This window comes from Lissotriton helveticus, chromosome 6, assembly GCF_964261635.1.
Source record: "Lissotriton helveticus chromosome 6, aLisHel1.1, whole genome shotgun sequence".
Classification (NCBI taxonomy): Eukaryota; Metazoa; Chordata; class Amphibia; order Caudata; family Salamandridae; genus Lissotriton; species Lissotriton helveticus.
In genome coordinates, this window is record NC_136067.1 from 532,564,263 (window position 1) to 532,581,933 (window position 17,671).

At 46.1% G+C, this 17,671-nt stretch overlaps 1 protein-coding gene across 1 annotated transcript in view; it reads right to left on the reverse strand.

The window, feature by feature from the left end:
- KHDRBS2 (KH RNA binding domain containing, signal transduction associated 2) overlaps window positions 1-17,671 on the reverse strand; it is a 1,768,831-nt gene that overhangs the window by 1,292,293 nt on the left and 458,867 nt on the right. The gene's annotated exons all lie outside the window — the stretch shown is intronic.

Here is a 17,671-nt window from a genome sequence, read left to right on the forward strand (position 1 = left end):
GACACTCATGAGTATCCGTGCGCGTTACAAGTGGACATAACAGAAGCAATTGAAAGTCAAATGCTGGTATAAGATACATATCATTTGGATGCTGGTATCACTATGTCACTTTATCACTTTGGGTCTTATCAAACCCAACCACAGACATATTTTTTTAGCATTTAATTATCCTAAGATTTCTATCACCTGTGAGAGAAACCTCCCTCACTCTGACTGGCTGGCTGGTACTACATGTGTAACATGACGTTTGCAAGATTGTCAACATTTTCCTAAAACATGATAATTGCCCACTCTTCACCATTCAGAAACACATCCCTGCCAATATTTAAACAAACACCTGTGCTCCCCTCCTGAGTGTGTCGGTTTAGATATGTATGGGCTTTCAGTGGGCTTGGTGTGCCCCCGAGAACAAACAGGGCGCAGCACAATTGAAGAATTGTAAAAGCAACTGAAAGTGAAATGTTGGTTGAGGGAACAGGTCTTTGGTTCACCTGCGCCACCTGTGGACCATGTGAAAACCTACAACAACTCAATATTTAATAAGGTCTACATATCAGAAGACTTCTATTTCTATCAGACAGGCAACCCAGACCCTTGCCCTGATTGGAAGGCTGAGACATGCGTTCACCCTTATGTATGTGAGATTTTCAGAATCTTTTCTCCAAAACCTGGTAATTCCCCTAGGTAATGTCCTTCAATCTTCTTCATGCAGCAACATATCCCTGACTGACAAGGCTTGGCCAACATATATGTTTCCCTGTGTCTTGTCAACTGGAAGTTGTTCTGTTCCTTTCAAACTGTTATTGTGGCCCTTAATTTAAAACACAAACAAATGGTCCTGATCTTAGACTGCTCATACGAGGGCTTCTTTGAAGCACTAATGTTACCACGGCACAGATATATATTTTGCAATCTTAACCAGGCAGGCTGTGCGGAACAATTGATCACTCCAAAATGTTTGTCACATTTTGAAGCAAGATTGACCATCTAGAAGCAATGGGCAAATGCTGTTGATCAACATTCAAAGTCATGATTTGGCAGGCGAGATATCAAATGCTGACCTAAGCGTTAAACCTGCCAGTACAAGTATACTCAAACTGTGTTCATAACGATTGCTTTCTTGTCTCTTTTGAGCCAAGCCTTAAGAGGCCTAATGTGCACCAGAGGGAGTCGAGCCATTTAAAAAGTAATTCGATAAGGCATTTAAGCAAAGCTCAAAGTGCTTTCTTCTGAGAAAATCAATGCAGTTGCTACTGAGTAGAGCTAAAAGAGGTCTGTGTGTTGTAGTTCTTTCATAGCAAGTGCTTTTGCTATTGCTTTTTCAGCATGTACCACAGACGTGAAAAATATGTCACAACATACAATAATAGGCACTAGAAAGGCTGCATGCAGCACTTTTGAAAACTAAATTGGGAGTCTGTCGCTATCATTATCCACACCTGGTCAAATGTACCTACGAAAAGCAGAGTTTATACATCAGCGTGAAGGGAAAAAAGCCTTGACAGTTTCGCCGTCTTATTGTGTCTTTATTGCAGCAGCAAAGATATTATTTTAAGCAATGGAATTTTCCCTCAGTATAGAAATGCCAAAGGTTGCTGAACAGTAAATATCATCGGTCTCGATTTGCTGTCTGCTGTGTACATATATGCCTGTGAGGAATTCTGACTGCAAGTTGCTCCTGTTTGTGCTCCTTTTTTGAAGCATTTTAGTGGCCGCGGGCTAGTAAGCATGTCCCAAGCCCACGCACTCTTCCGGAACGACAAGCCTTTACCTCTCTGCTCCCTTTATGTTGAACCTAGTCAGATGCCATCCCCGAGTTTAAAGCACAAAAATGCTGCTCTGCATTCCATCAGCCTTTTGTAGCGAACCCACGTCTTTTCTATAAAAATACTACGCCATTTTGGAAATTAGAAATGATACAAGCGATGGCCTTTATTTGTGCCAGAATATAACTTGGTCTGACAGACCCAAACGTATGATGAATTCTCAACTACATATTTGAGTTTTTTTTACTTTTAAGCACTAGGGTGAGCTATCTCCATGCATGCTTTAGATTCGACATTTGTCACACTATTCCCCCTTCAGGAGCATCGCCAATTTTAACAGCCAATTTCAATAATCCGTGGAAGGTATTCGTTGGGACACTTCAAATGGAAGGTTTGAAAAGGGGGAACCACATAACTCTCATTTGGTACTTTTAAAGAAAGAAAGGGTTCGGGGCAGACAAAACATTACCATCACTCACCATGGAGGTGTTTCCAGTAGATGGAAAGATGCCAAAACTACATTGAAGTTTATGGGACTGGCTTTGCTGGTAGTTGGTGGAGTTTTGCAGGTTTGAGCAGATCCTTAATCCCAGAGATCCCTTCTGCCATCTTGGATATTAGAAATCTAAGAAGTAAAGAAGAGCTGGGTACCATAATTCAAAGGAGCTGCATCACTCTAGAGTGAGGGTGGATGTGGGAGTGACCTACAGTGTGGTTTAGGGTCAACATTATACCAGCTCACCTTTAAGAACCCTTGCGTGGCTCACTTGCAATCAGATCCTGCTGCAGGAAGCCCTTTTTTCTGACTGGCATGGGCACGCAGGAGGATTTTGTTTCTGCTCTTGTCTTGATTCTCAGTATCCAACATATATTCCAGAATTGGCGGGACTTTCTCCCTGTGTCCTTCCACAAAAATATCTGGATTTGTTTTAGCAGAAAATAGCCTTCAAAAAGGAACCTTACTTAAAGAATGGCCTGGACGGAACCGCAAAAGCCTTTTCAAAGCATAGTGTGATTTTGACCATTGAGAAACGTGAATCAAATGGGTTGAAAGCTGAAACTCTTCCTCTGGCTTGTTGACATTGATATGAAGGGGCCTGTTAAATTAAACTAAGGGCTACCGCCCTAGAACAATTAAATCCTCCCCTGATAGGCACTTGAATGGACAGAACCTACTAGGCTGTTTGTGGGAAGTCCTTAAATACTTTTCCAATAGGACTTAGCCATTTGGAACTGAGCCTGTGTCTTAGAACCTTGAAACCTCCTTTTAACTTTTCAGTAAACCATCATCAGAGGAACAGTTTGTATGACATTAAGGCAACTGACTGCTTCAAGGCTATTTAAGCCATTTTTAGAGTTGGCAGTGTTGTATTCAGTTGCAACATCTCAATGCACTGCTGGCCTCTGGGAGATATTTCGATAACATAGCATTTGTGTTCTTTTTACAATTTAAAGATCTTTTAATCCATTTATGTTTTTTTTTTAAACATTTGGGGGCATATAAGCAAGAACATCGTTAAAATTCTCGCCATTTTAGAGGCAGGAAACTGCCGCTAAAACGGCAATAATAGGCTTGCTGATATGCGTTATAGAATTTCAATAGAAGCCCAGGTTAGATGTCCCGGACATCTAACTTGGGCTTCTATTGGAATTCTATAACGCATATTAGCAAGCCCATTATCGCCGTTTTAGCGTCAGTTTCCTGCCGCTACAACGGCGATAATTTTAACAAGGTTCTTGCTAATATGACCCTTGCTCCTTTGATATTCTTCTTAACATTTCAAAGTCTTTTGTTTAGCAATGGCTTGCACCTGTAATTAAAGTAGGTTTCATATGTGAAGCTGTTTATTTTCTTAGCTGAATTTATTATTTGGTAATGCTGTTATACTCAGCAACGTTTTTTTTCTTTGTGGATTTCCTTGCTTCTGTCGCCTTACTCCCACAGTTGAGTCCAAGAGCTTTAAGATAATCTATTTACTTTTGTAGTGCAGAGCCCTGCTAGGTAGGAGGCTAGTTTTCACAATACATTTGTTCTAGGTGCTCTCCCTCGCACTGCCACATGCATTCTCTAGGAGGACACCTGCTCAGTGGAACTGCTGGCTTTCTTATCTTTTCGATGTCCATGAGGGCAATTAGCTTTGGCCTACCACTCTGGCCTTTCATCTCTATGTATTTTCTATGGAGTCATCTGTTTGTTGTCAGAGATAATGCCTGCATGTGTGTCAACATACACTCATTGCCTTTATCGCCAAACGAGCACCTGCCAAGGCATTTGCTGGCTGTGATTACAAATGTGTCATTTGTTCATGTATCACTGGATTTTAATTACTTGAAGTGTTTGAAGCCTCATTTTCTTTTATATAAAACGAGTACGGTCCTTTGTAGCCTGCCACCAGCACTGCAGCCTCTCTGCTCACTGGTATGTCAACAATGATGTAATTAGTATTGTTAGAACTGGGATTTCTGGTTGGCTAAGGCTTACGCCAAAGCCAGGCAGAAACCACCATTCTAGTCAGGGCAAGGGGGTCACACACCAAGATAACCCCTGCTCACCCCCTTGGTAGCTTGGCACGAGCAGACAGGCTTATCCCGGAGGCAATGTGTAAAGCATTTGCGCATGCACACAACAGCAACAACATCCTAGGCACACCACAAAAGGAACTCCACACAAGGTTATATAAAAATAACTTTTGTATTGTCAAAACACATCAGATAGTAATCACACAATATACATTGTGCCAACTGGCACAGGCAATATTCACAAGGGATTATTTACACCAGGACAGGGCCACATGGGCCACTGTCAGAATCAGCACTTAGTAGAACTAGCACTTAGAATAACGGTAACACCAAATAACAATTATAGATCACAACCGGTAACTACTGGTAACAGGTAGGTACACACTACGCAATACTAATAACCATTGGCATAGATTACGCATGGACTCATAACCTCTCTAGTATAACATACTAGGCAAAGCAAACTTCTAAGCATGAGCACCTTTAGAAGTATAACACAAGCATAAAGGCAAAGCACATTACGCAGCAATCACATTTAGGCCTAAACAGTATAACTACAGTAGGCAATCTCTCATTAGTCTAAACACATTAGACCCTCCCTCCTAAGAATAAATCACATTTAGGGGCGTACCTCACAGTGAAGTAAACTCTCACTGACATAAACCCATATAGGTAAGATAACCTCATAATCACAGTAACATCACATTACGCACAAATCACATTAGGCAATTACCATTCTAAACATAGTAAAACCACATTGCACAGAAATCACCTTAGGGCCTTGCGCCCTACCCACATATCAGCCCCCTGACCAACTGGCCATCTCAAGAAGGGGCTCAAATGCCCTGTGTCCAGAATGTCAGGGCGCGCTGCCAATGCAGCGCCAGTGAGGGGTGCGCCACCGGCGCAAACCTAAACGTTGCAGCTGCCCACTAATTGCTGGGCAGCTGAGAACAACAACAGGGCCTAAACGCTGCAGCTGGCACTAAGTGCTGCGCAGCTGTAGCAGGCCTGGCACCTCTGTGCCATCTTTGTCCCTCCCAGGGACTTTCACTCACATTGCGCCTAAGCGATGCAGCTGCCCACTACTTGCTGGGCAGCTGTGAATCAGCCAAAACTGCGATATGGGCCCTCACTGGCCCTTAGAACAAGGACTGCGCCAAAACATGGGAGCCCTCTAAGCTCTAGAAATGCATTTGGTGCACTTTGGAGCCCTCTAGGCTCTCAGAACAAACAGACAGGCAACCTGTGGGAGCCACCTAGGCTCTATAAATAAACATGCCCATCGTTGGAGCCCTCTGGCTCCAGAAAACAATTGCCCAATCGTTGGAGCTCTCAGGCTCTGAAACAATGAGGCCCCCATAGGCTGGAGTGGCCCGCTGCCATCAGGCCGCTCTGAAGATGGGCACTGCACAGGTATGGGCATGGGGGGGTGGGCACCAAGAACGTGCCCCGACACCACCCTCCCCTAAACAACAAAGTGTGGGCCCCTCTGGGCCCGAGCAACCATACTCCTTGTTGGCGCGGCCCACTGACACACGGTGCCGCTCTGACACAGTGCCTCGCACCGGCACCAACAGCAGCCCCCACGGAGCCCTGCTCACCGGCTCCGTCCTCTTGGAGGCTACTCTTCTCTGGGAGGCAGCGGCATTTCTCCTGCGGGGCTTCCCGGGACTCCTGGGAGCCCCGCACTGCCGCCGGCAGCCTCGGCCGCCATCTTCACATCACCCGGGCCTCTTCTTTCATGGCAGCGTCGTCTGCCGCCAAGGGGTGAGCGCTGAGCCAATCCCAGCGCGGCTCTGTGGACGAGCCCCTCCTGACGCGTGAACTCTTCCGGGATCTGGCCAATCGGAGCGCGGCTCACCGGGACGAGTCCCCACCAGCGGCCCAATCACCTTGCGGCTCACAGGACGAGCCTCCCGCAGCCCGCCAATGACAGCGCGGCGCCTCCGGTTCTCCGTCAGCAGCTCCGGGCTGGGGACGGCAATTTCTCTGGCGCCAAATGAGGGGTGGGCACCCTCGATTAAACAAATGAACGGCCACAATGCAGGGTAGGCTCCTGCTTCTCACACGCAGGCCAGCTCGGGGGGACCCTCGAAATCAATAATAAAGCGAGGTGGGCACTCGCTTGGGGGGCAAAAAAACGGCACCAGGTCCCTGGCGGGGTGGGCACCTGCCAGGGGTACAAAAACTGGCAAATCAAGCGCCTCCAGGCGCTGAAGGGAGAATAAAGCGCTCCCAGGCGCTAGTGGAGAAATAAAGCGCTCCCAGGCGCTAGTGGCCCAAAAGACTAGCAACAAAGTCCCAGAAAAGAATAAAGCGCTCCCAGGAATTCCTCCAGCAAGTCAAGGCATCCAGGGGCTGGGCAGGGCCCAGGGAGGCAAGCCTTCCCCTGGGCCCAAGCAGCAGCACACCCCTGGTTGATTCCAGTCAGAAACAAGAACTCTGACATGGGGTCACAGCCCCTCATTTATACAAAATAATCCCTTTATCTAGCAGGGTGTAGGCAATGTAAGAACCAGCTACAACTGGTTATGGGGAACTCCCTTTCACTGGCCAGGCTAGGGACATCAGACGCACCACAGGGGGTGGAGCCAGCATTTTGTGGGGAAAGCCCAGCCCTATTCAAGTCCTAGGTGTACCCCTCCCTCACATCAGCATGCGAATCTCTCCATTCACCAGTGGGGCAGACCCATCCTGACTCCTGGAGCCAGGCTCACCAGCCAGCTCCACCCAATCACACGCCAGACACAAATTACACTAACATGCCAACTGCTAGAAGTGGCACTTCCACACTAGACACAATCATGCCACATACATCATTGCGCAGCATTCAATCTCACGAGTTCGCACATACCAAACTCGACCCTGCACTCCCCACACATCAGGAACTACCAGGGTCACACATATTCCCCATGCATTCCTATGGGAGGGCAGGTCACTCACCACACATACACAGAGAGCTCACACACTTTACACTGTACCACAGTAAAAAAGTGCGCAGAGGCCTAAAATCACCAACACCAGGTTACAGAAACAGGCTAGGCAAAAAGCAAAAAGTTTCGGGGTGAACCTGCCAAAAAGGGCCGGGTCCAACAAGTATTATCATATGTATTGTCATCGGTGATGTAACAAATGATCTAACATTTGATGTCAGTTGCTGTGTCAGGAGCATGGTCATGAAGAGGGCAGATAGGCAGCTATTTGTTGTATAGCTAAGAATAACTGGACTGCCCAGAGATTTCAGGGATGCTATGTATTCACATCACTTTTAATCACCTCTGCCAGTTGTGTTCCAGTGCTGGACTCCCTGTTCTCCATTTCTACAATAACTCTTTTGCATGGACATCATATATAATGCACTTATGCCTGAGGTTCACAGAGCCTTACATTTCATGATTCCACCACTCTTTTCTTGTGTGTATCTTTTTTAAGACGTACGTTCACAGCATTTTCTAAATGTTTTCCTCACAACCTACAGTTCTTTCTGTGGTTAATAGCTATTGCTTCCACCCGATCTCCACCTGGGAACAATGGACTGTCTCTGGCTCATTGACTTCCTTCCTTCTTGTCCTGATCTTCTCAAAACTGCTGCTACTCCTGTCAGTGCTTTAGTTTGCTGGGCAGCTGGATGATGCAGATGTCTATGGGTGCTCTGATGCAGGTACCACTGACTATGGTGCTCTACTGGAAGTGAACCTACCTACATTGAGTGACATCAGTATTATGGGCTTGAACATTTTATCAAGACATGAATTGTAACCATAACCATTTTTGTACTGAAGTCTTTCTTTAATTATTTTTAAGCAAACGATAATGAAAAGCATACCTGGAAAACATGACACATATTCGCAGGTCACAAGTTGCTAGTGCTCTATATATATCATAAAAGCAAATCAAAGATTGCCATTTGGCAGTATGACAGCCTACAAATTGAACAAGTGACATAACGCAGTCATGCACCAAGTCAAGTCAAGTCAAGTCAGAATTTATATAGCGCACTACATAGCCCGAGGGTCTCAAGGCGCTTGAGGAAGGGGGGGAGGTTTACTTATCGAATATCCAGGTTTTAAGCTGTTTTCTGTAGGCTAGGTGGTTTTGAGTGAGGCGTAGGTGGGTGGGAAGGGAATTCCAGGTTTTGGCCGCTAAGTAGGAGAAGGATCTTCCCCCCATGGTGGCTTTGTGGATGCGCGGCACAGCGGCGAGGGCTTGGTTGGACGAACGCAGCTGGCGGGTGGGGGTGTAAAATGAAAGGCGCGTGTTGAGACAATCAGGTCCAAGTTCGTATAGGGCTTTGTGTGCCTGGGTGAGGAGACGGAACGTTATCCTCTTGTTGACGGGGAGCCAGTGAAGGTCTTTCAGGTGAACGGAAATGTGGTCTGTGCGGGGGATGTCTAGTATGAGTCTGGCAGAAGCATTTTGGATGCGTTGGAGTTTTTTCTGCAGTTTTGCGGTGGTACCGGCGTAAAGGGTGTTTCCGTAGTCCAGACGGCTTGTAACCAGTGCGTGGGTGACCGTTTTTCTTGTTTCGGTGGGGATCCAGCGAAATGTTTTTTTGAGCATGCGTAGGATGTTGAAGCATGATGATGAGACGGCGTTGACTTGTCCGGTCAACGAGAGTGAGGAGTCCAGGATGATGCCCAGGTTCCGTGCGTGGTCCGTCGGTATGGGGGCTTTTCCTAGGGCCGTTGGCCACCAAGAGTCGTCCCATGCGGAAGGGGGTGCGCCTAAGACAAGGACTTCCGTTTTGTCCGAGTTCAGTTTTAGACGGCTGTGCTTCATCCACTGGGCTACTTCTTTCATCCCTTCATGTAGGTTGGTTTTGGCGGAGATTGGGTCTTTGGTGAGTGAGAGGATCAGCTGAGTGTCATCAGCGTAGGAGATGATGGTGAGGTTGTGTTGACGTGCGATGGTTGCGAGGGGGCTCATGTAGACGTTGAAGAGGGTGGGGCTGAGTGATGATCCTTGCGGGACGCCGCAGATGACTTCGGTGGCCTCTGACTTAAAAGGGGGGAGGCGGACTCTCTGAGTTCTTCCAGCGAGGAACGAGATGATCCAGTCTAATGCTTTTCCTTGAATTCCGATGTTTCTGAGGCGCTGTATGAGGGTGCTATGGCAGACTGTGTCGAAGGCTGCAGAGAGGTCAAGGAGGATGAGGGCGACTGTGTTTCCGTTATCCAGTATAGTTCGAATGTCATCTGTTGCTGCGATGAGGGCGGTCTCGGTACTGTGTTTGGCTCGGAAGCCAGACTGTGAGGAGTCGAGTGATTTGTTGGTTTCGAGGAAGGCGTCGAGCTGATTGTTGACGGCTTTCTCAATGACTTTGGCAGGGTATGGGAGGAGCGAGATGGGGCGGTAATTTTTGAGTTCGGTGGGGTCAGCTGTGGGCTTCTTCAGAAGGGCGCTGAGTTCGGCATGTTTCCAGCTTTCTGGGAATGTGGCGGAGTTGAGGGAGCAGTTGATGACGTCTCGGAGATGGGGTGCGATAATGGAGTTTGCTTTGTTGAAGATGTGATGGGGGCATGGGTCTGTAGGGGATCCTGAGTGGATGGAGTTCATTAGGCGAATGGTGTCTTCTGTGGTGATTGGGTTTCAGTCGAAAAGGTTATTCGGAGGAGTTACAGGTTCGGAGGTAAGTGAGGTTGACTGGTTTGCGGGTTGGTTCTCAAAGCTGTTGTGAATGTCGGCGTTTTTGTCATGGAAGAATGAGGCGAGGGAGTCGCAGAGGACTTGAGAGGGGGTGATGTCGTTTGAGCTGGCGGTGGGGTTGGTGAATTCTTTGATGATGTTGAAAAGTTCCTTGCTGTTGCGGGCATTGTTGTCTAGTCGGTCTTTGAGTGTTGATTTCTTGGCTGTCCGGATTAGTTGGTGGTGTTTGCTGGTGGCGTTTTTGAAGGCGGCTTGGGTGATAGTGTTTGGGTCTTTTTTCCATGTTTTCTCAAGGGAGCGACAGAGCTTCTTGGATTTGTTAAGGTCATCGTTGAACCAGGGGGCGTTCTTGCTTCCTTGCTTGATTTGATGTTTTTTCAATGGTGCTAGTTTGTCGGCGGTTTGGGTTAACCATTGTGTGAGGTTGATGGCGGCTTGGTTAGGGTTCGCTGAGTAGGCCGGGGGTTTTTGAAGAAGCGATGTGGAAATCTGGTCGATGGTGATTTTGTTCCAATTTCTTCGCAGAGTTGGTTGAGGGTGGTTGTGGATCGTGGTCTTATTGTAAATGAAGTGGATGCAACTGTGGTCCGTCCAGTGGAGGGGTGTGGTGTGCGTGAAGGAGATATGCTTGCTGGAAGTGAAGATAGGGTCGAGTGTGTGTCCTGCATAGTGTGTGGGGGTGTTTTACAAGTTGTTTGAGTCCGAGATTGGCGAGGTTGTCCAGGAGGGTGGTAGTGTTACTGTCGTTGCTCTTTTTCAGGTGGAAATTGAGGTCTCCCAGTAGAATGTATTCTTCTGAGGGGAGGGCGTGTGGGGTGATGAAGTCAGTGATGTCTTCGCTGAATCTAGTGCGGGGTTCTGGTGGCCTGTAGAGGAGGGTGGTCTTGGGGTCGGTGTGAATCTGGAAGTGAAGGTGTTCGGCGATAGCGAGGTTGTCTTCTGAGCTGGTTGAGAAGCGGATGGTGTTCTTGTGGACGATGGCGATGCCTCCTCCTGTTTGGATGGTGCGGTCCTTACGGATGATCTTGTAGCCGTCCGGGATGGCTATGGCGATGTCTGGAGCTGAAGAGGCATTCATCCAGGTTTCTGTTAGGAAGGCGATGTCCGGAGAAATGGTGTCAAGTAGATTCCAAAGGTCGATGGCGTGTTTGTGAACCGAGCGGGTGTTGAGAAGGATGCATTTAAGGTGGTTGGTATTGGATCTTTGTTTGATGTTTGAGGGTTTGGTGTGGGTCTTGCAGCAGGTGAATTTGCAGGAGCGGCAGGTGAAGAGTCCATGGGTGTGTCCTGGTGCTGCTTGGGCGCAGTTAGGGAGTTGGCCGGGGTTAAGAGCTAAGAGGGTGGAGGCGTCGTGTGTAATGCGGGAGGGGTGGGTGATGCGGGGACCAGGGGGTCGGGCGCTAGGTGCGGGCCAGGCGCGGACGGGCGTAGACGGGCTTACCTTTGGCGCACCTTCGGCGCGTCTGCAGCGCGTGGATGCTGCGCTCAGGTCCATCTGTCTTAAATGGATAGTGGAGGGGCGGAGCGTGGGAGGGGCAGCTGGGAGGCGGTGAGCGGGGAGGAGCCACGGTCCACGAGTGACCAAACAACAAAATGGACAGGAGGTAAATGAAACGAAACACCACCACAATGAAGATAGAAATAAACAAAGCAATGCAGCACAAAATGCAATCAGTGAAAATACAAACAAACGATACCAGGCGCTATTTAAGCTTCGAGGCGCTAGATGCAATGAGTCAAGTAGCGGGTATGTGAAAGAAGGATGCTAGCCATCAATTGTTAGTTGAAGCAAGATCAGAAAAAGCAGTAACCATGTAGGTCTATTTAAATGTACAATCCTTTGGACTTGGTAAAAGGCAATCTCTCTCCATGAGTAATAAAAACAAAAGTCCTTTATAACCATCCCTTAAAGGAAAAACTTGAAATACCCAAAGCTTGTGTTCCAGATTTGTCTTTCTTATTTCTTTCAGATAGTCTCTGGCAGCTTAAGACAGCACACCATGGGGGGTAAGCTGAATATCTGTATTTCAATTCTTTCTTAACCTTTTCAGTAACTGACACAAGACTATCACTCCCAAACCATATGTTGGTCACCATAAAAGGTGGTATAACTGGCAGTAATACAGTGCAAACCTATGTTAAAGCAACATACCAGGCCACCCCAGAGGAGTCAACATTGATGGGAACAGGATTCTGAACAATATAGGGTAGATCCCAAATACCAGAAGTAGAAAATGGGTGAATGAGTGCTGGACTTGACCCTTTTTGCAGTGTCATCCCAGAACTTGTTGCCTTCCTCCTGTATTTTTACTGACCTGTTGTTGGTGGTTTTAGGACTATGGGCACATTATCACTGCTGTTCAGTGCTAAAGTGCATCTGCTCTCTATGATAAACTTGGTAAGATTGGTCTACACCTGTTTGGCATGTTTAATTTACCTGTCAGTCCCTTGTACAGTGGTATCTCAAATACCCAGGGCGACTAAATGAAATGCTACTGGTGGGCTTGCAGTGCTGCCTGCACCACCTGCCAGAGTAGCCTTTCAAACCTGTCTCACGCCTTTGCCACTGCAGGGCTTACGCGCACGGTTTCCTGCCACTGTAAAATGGCACATAAAGTGGTTGCCACGTCCGAGACTCCCTTTTACTACATATCAGTCACTCCTAAGGTAGGCCCTAGCTAGCCCTATGGACAGGGTGCAGTGTAGGTTGCCTTAACTGTGTGGAATGTCCTGGCAGTGCCAAACAGCCTATTTGGTTTCTCACTGCTGTGAGGCTGCCCTCTCATGGGGATGCAGTGGGGATTCCCTGATATATGAACTTACAACGATCCTGATGAAATCAAGAAATCTAGAAGGGAACAATATACAAAGGCTCAATCGATCATACAAAATGAGGAGAGTATAAGAATGTGCTCCTGGAACACACACGGTTTTAGGGAAATGGGACAAGACCAGGAAACTGTCTCCTTCTTGGGAAGATTTGACATAATCCTCTTACAAGAAACATGAAATCTAATAGCAAGACCCATAGTCAGTTATGAAGAACACCATGTCTTGGCAGAAAAAATGTCAAACTACGGACACCCAAGGGGGGGAGGCGGTCAACATACATTACGGTAAAACAGGACTGGAAATTAGAGGAACTGGACTCGGGTAAAAATCGGATACAAGCCATGAAAGTGGAATGTAAGGGTCCCTCACACACCATCTTGTGGAAATTACTGATTTTAAATATATATATATCCACCCCGAAAGGAAAAAGAAAAGGGAAAGATTGTTATATTTGATAAACTTGATAAGAATAATGCAAGTGACACACAAAAATTACGAGATGATTGTCTCAGGCGATTTTAATTGCAACTTAACAGGGGACCACCCTAACAAGAGAGGGCGTTAAAGGGTGCCCGAAGCAAACAAATGGAAGCAAGAACTGGAATCCCTAAGTTTCATCATATTGAATGGAAATTCAAAGGGGGATCGGTATTACCTTTTTAAGTGGAAAGAAATAATCCACTATAGATTACACAATAATCAGTAAGGATCTCTTGCACTTAGTTGACCATTTTCGTATTAATATCCGTCCAGAAAGTGACCATTTCCCTCAAGAAACAGCACTACACTTACATTTGCTGCATAAGAACACAGCATCTTCAGCCATAATGCCAGAAATATATAACCAAAGGAGACTTACATGGAGAGGACCAAACACCAAACAAATAATGGACACAGTAAATAAACACGTAGAGAACATCGGGTCACTGGGCGCCCATTTATTAGTACAAGATTGGGAGAATCTAGGGACAACCTTGTTAGACAAATTCCCAGCAATCCCAGCAGGCAAATTGACTTATGGAACCAGAAAAGAACCTTGGTACAATATACAGCTGAGAGACCAGAAGAGGAAATTGCAAAGGAACCAAGAGCTAAGGCCGCAGCAGCTAGTATGGGAAAAGCAATAGACAATAGTAACATCATAAAAATGAGAAAGGAATACAAGGAAATGAGTAGGGACGCAAAAAGGGTGCATACCAAAAACCTTTGGGAGAAATTGCTGTGAGCAAGCAAACTGCCGAACAGCAGCAAATTTTGGGGGCTAATACACCATCTAACAAAAGGAACTGGAACACACCAGAACGCAGGAATAAGTGAGTCAGCTTGGATTGAACACATTGACAAATTGTACAATAACACAAAAACTGGTACTCATACGTGGGCAGAAACAGGTCTCTATAAATCGGAAGACGCAAATCCAAAATCAACTGCAAAAGGCCATTCCATACTAGAAAAAGTGCAACTGGAAGGGGACCAAATGAAACCCATTATTCAGGATCTAACAACCCTTACAACAACAAAACACGTAAAAGCAGTGATAAAAAAATGTAAAACTGCTGGCGCCGCAGGGCCTAAACGCCTCCCAAATGCCCATTTTAAGCAAGATCCTGATGTTTGGGCTAATAACCTCACTCCACTCTTTAACCATCTATATTGTGAGAATAAGATGCCACATTCATGGAGAGGAAACTTATTTCACCCAATCTATAAAAATGTCAATCAAATCGAACCTGTAAACTACAGGCTCATTGCGATGTAGAGGCAAAACTTTTCACATCTTGTATTTTACAGCATTTGCAGGAGTGGACGGAGGAAAAAAGAATAATCCCAAAATTCCTAAGAGGCTTCAGGCAGGGCATGGGCACCATCACAAACCTGGCAGCATTGACGATCTTAATTAAAAAAGCTACAAGTAAAAAAGCAGGACTATTTGCATGTTATATTGACCTGAAATCAGCTTTTCATAGAGTGCTGCAAGATCATCTTTGGCAGAAATTGAAAGCATGGGGATTACCTCAAAATCTGATTGATATTATAATATCCCTATACAGCGAAACTTGGGCCAGGTGAAGCTTGGAGACGGCAGCAGAACATCCTCTAAGATAAACATAACCAACCGATTAAAACAAGGATGTGTCCTTTCACAATGTCTATTCAACCTATATGTAGCGGACCTAAACAACTACCTGTTAAAGGTAAATGGTCATCCTCCTAAACTGGCAAATGAGCCAATTCAATTCCTGCAATATGCGGACAACATTGTGGTCGTGAGCCAAACCCCAATTCGGTTGCAAAGAGTCGTTAATAACCTGACCGATCACTTTGATCACTTACTTAGATCACTCCCTTTCACAGACACGGAGTCGACCGGCTAATATGCATTGTAACGCAGTTTGGTGAAGAATAGAACCACCGGGGAACTGTGACGGCCTGCACACCCCCTTAGCTGCTTCCACATATTTGGAAAAGAACCGGATTATACTACACACTTTGACTGGATGATTGCCATATCCCAGTTGAATTCTTCTCTATAGGAACCAATGATGGTCCTACCTCAATGGTCACTGGATGGCCAGATGTAAAACGCTCTTGTCTTATCAATGTCCTGATGAAGACCCCAGAATGAGGTTTCAACTAACCCTTACATCATGCGGGGTCAAAACGGAGACCAGACCACACTACTTCTCTAAACATAGGAAGAAAATAAATGGAATAATACCTATCCTATGTAAAAGAGATATATGGAACTACTGATCTAAATCATCATCATCATCTTTATTCGGTTGAAACAGAGCAACCATAAAAGCACAGTACAACATTTAAAATACATTCGTTACAATACATAGTAAGAAACAAAATACTACATCATAGAATAATAAAATTAATATACAAAAAAAAATAAAGAAAACCTCGTTTGTTTGTAAGAGAGATGCAACCCTCAGTGTCTCTTGATAAAAACAATCTATTCATGGTAGCTTTCCACACTTAATACTGTCTCCACTGCAGTTCTCCTAGTGTAGACAATAAATTCACCATAGTGTTACAAATGGGCTACAGAGTAGGGGAGAGTGCAAAAAAAAAAGCGTGAGAACTTATTCAAGTAAAGACCAACCCCAGGCTTCGAATCATTATTAGCTGACCAAAGGGAGATCGGTTTAACAGGTCAGTACACCGGATTTATACCGGTAAGTAAAGCAAAACGATTACGAATGGGTATGTTGGAGTTGCTGAGTATATGGCCTCTATTGCCTCTGCGGTGGTTCTTTTCTACATTTAGACTTACATGGGGCAAGTATATGGTTCTAGGGTAGAAGTCTCTCAGTTCCCTAGTAACTATAGGGCCGTCTCCCATTTGTGGCTGCCAGCCTTGCAGATATGAGACAACGTGGGAGTCCCTAGAGTTTACAATGATCAGGTCACCCACTATATCTTTAGATAAAGGTCCCAACCATTTCACCCTTCTAACGTTTAAAATTTTCCCATCGATGTTTGGTGGGAGGGGCCTTTTCTTAGTCAGCCAGAAAGATACCTTATTTGCCAATTCAGCTTGTCCTTCCCTCTTACCTTTAGTTAGTTCGGGCACGCCTGAGAGAATGCACACAAATGGAGCAGCCTCCGGCGGTAGGTCAATTTGGGTAAACTTTCTTTGCATATAGCCATGGTTGGGAAGAGTCCCCTCTAAGGGCGTGGGAACATTTGTCTGCCCTACTCTATTAACTGTGCTCTGCGGTACTACCAAGTTTGGTGTTGGGTACCGAGTATTTGATATTAATAACGTTTTTGGGGCAACTAACTTGACTGGGGCAGTAGTGCTTTGTACCAAGATTTTGGGAACATCTGTAGCGACTAGAGACTCTACCTGCTTAGATCCTACCAATCTTTTTAAAAGTATCGCATTTTCCTTCATTGTCTCATCTATACTAGTGATCGTTTCCCCTATTACCATGATTCTTTTTACCAGTGGAGATATTATAGATTTGACAAGCAGATCAAACTGGGCAAATAGTTCAGATGATATGATAGATAGAGGGGAATTGGGAGTTGAGCATGCCCTGGATGAATTTGTGGTGTTACTAATGACTGTGGTGGGACTAGAGTACAATTTTCGTTTTTTTAATAGTCTTCCCCTTTGTTTGGCACCTCGGCGCTTTCTTTTAACAGAGGGAGTCTGAGGGTTCGTTATCGGTTGAGTGTTGGCTTTTGCTGGAGGTAAAAGGGGGGTTCCCAAATGACTTACTTTAGGTTTGGATGGGGCACCTGATTGTTTGTTTCCCTCTTCAACATTGACATATACCGTATGACAGAGCAGATTAAGTTCCTCCAATAAGGTTACATTTTGGCATTGGCCTGCTACCACCAAAGGGGATTGGCAACTATATGTGGCTTCTATAAGAGGACTTTGTTCAACTCTCTCTATTGCGCATTCAATATCCGATGTTACCCTAGTAAGGTAATTGTCCAAAGTCCCCTTCCGAGGCCCCCAATGAGAGTTAAAGTTTTTTGATACTTCTTTCCCAGTCATAGTGCTAATTACTAATATAGTACAAACAGACACCTACGCTGGGCCAACGTGTTACGTAATAACCTCGGGAATCTTTAAATGTTAATCAAAAGTCACTGTTATGGGTCAAAAGGGCGTACCTCCTTTTTCCAGCGGTGGACAGGCGAGGAACAAGTGAGTTGGCCCTGCCCTGCCTCTTCCGGCCTCTGAGGGCCACAGAGGGCCCGCCCTTGTCCCAGGCTTCTCCCGGCGCGACCCGCGCGCGACCTCGCGAGGCGAGGGACCAGGCGTGGTTATATGCGCCTCCTGGCGCGTGATGATGGGTCGTCCTGGTACAAAGGATCCTGGGTGATGCAGTCCCCAGCTGTGCCGGCGGAGCCAAGCCCGGCCGGACACCAGCAGC